This window comes from Calypte anna, chromosome 20, assembly GCF_003957555.1.
Source record: "Calypte anna isolate BGI_N300 chromosome 20, bCalAnn1_v1.p, whole genome shotgun sequence".
NCBI lineage: Eukaryota > Metazoa > Chordata > Aves > Apodiformes > Trochilidae > Calypte > Calypte anna.
In genome coordinates, this window is record NC_044265.1 from 8,516,815 (window position 1) to 8,518,607 (window position 1,793).

A 1,793-nucleotide genomic window follows, 5' to 3' on the forward strand; every position below is an offset into this window, starting at 1 on the left:
GGAGGAATATCCCTCAAACAAGTGCTTGTAATGCTGCTCAGAACAGTTACAGACAAACACTATTTCAGTTACACCTTCCAGTATTTCAGGTTGTACTGTTAAGTCTTCAGCTACTCTGCTTGGGGCAAAAAACAGAGGTCAGTGGGCATTATACCAACCCGTTATCTCAGGACTTCATTAGTGTGAGGGAGGCAGAAACCAGAGCAGACGAGAGTCAGGAGCACATCTCCCCAAGCCCTCAGCCAGAGCACCTTTATCAATACCAACAGTGAAAAGCCATCCCAACCTTGCTCACTGGCTCCATTTCTTTTTGGTTTTGTCCTTCCCCCCAAGAGAGTCTCAACTTTTCAGTTAACCCAACTTAGGCTGGGAGTAATTTATCTCTCAGGAATGAAGCAGAGGAAGGTTTAACAGTATAAATGTAGCTCACAACTGAGGAACCAATTATATGACAAAGCAGACATGGCAGCCCTGAAAAAAACATCTCCAAAGTCCCATGCTGTTTGAAGATGCATAAGACTTGAATCAAAGACTTTTCAACCTTCAGCCAAATATCCATGTATTCATTCTGTATCTTTAACACCTCCCTCTCAGTCAGTTAATGAGATTTGCTCTTCAACTTTTGACAGTCTGCATAGCTCACAAATCCCCACAGCAATGTAGGCATCTGATACCTGAAGACCCTGGCATAAAGATCAGTCAGTCCAGTTTATCTGAAACCAAAGGCAAAAAACAATCATAGAATGATTTTGGTTGGAAGTGTCCTTAAAGATCATCTAGGAGTGCAAGACCCCTAGCACTTGTCAGAAGCACCAAAGAAAAGCCACGGTGAGTAACAAAGATGACCTGGAAAGATTGCACTTACTTCTTGCACCCTAACAACACTGGTATTCAGCAATAAACAGAATTGTCTGGAGAGCCACGTTCCCCTAAGCCCAGCTGAAGGTCTTCAGTAGCAAGACTCCAAGACCCCTCACTTGTGCACCATGGTGCTGTAAGAACTTGCTACTTGCACAGCCAGTGACAGATCCAATCATCACATTTTGATCCTAAGCTCCCACTTCAAAAGCAGTGCTACTGGAGAGGGCAAAACTTCACTTAATTAGATCCATCTACTTCTACAAACCTTATCATAGCCACAAGTGCCAGCCTGGCACAGGGATGAAAAACTTAACCCATGATGTCAATGAGGCTGCAGTCACTCGTGGAAGTGCCCTTAAACGCAGTTGTTTTATATTGAGGAGCTCATCTGATGAGTTCCCTGTCTCTTGAGGAGGAGTTGCCTTTGACAAGTCTTTTCTAGCCCCCTTTCAAGCTCCTAATGTAGTTCTCAGATATGGTTAGAGGTGTTGGTGAGGTCTCATCATACCTCAGTCAAGGTCCACATACACATCAGACAAGAAATTTGGTTTCAAACTTATTTGGTTTCAATGACAGTTTAAGCCCATACAAATTCTGAAGCTTTGCACACACACACAAAAATCCATGCTCCCTTCATAATTTTATTACCAGAAATAATGCAGTAACTTCATTTCCTTTCTAGGAGGAAAATAACTGAAAGAAGAAACAAAATGTTTCTTCATTATTTAAAGACTTCCCAAGTCTCACAGCAGATTTTCTGGTAAATGACTCAGTATTTTCAGGGAAGCAACTGAACAGAGCACAAATTTGGTTTTGGTTATTGGCAGGTTCTCCTTCTCTCCACTTCTCCACAGCGTATGACAAAAGGTCAAGTGAACATGAAATTCCAAGGAAACTAATTTTAAGATTTAAAAGCAAGACACAGAAACCAA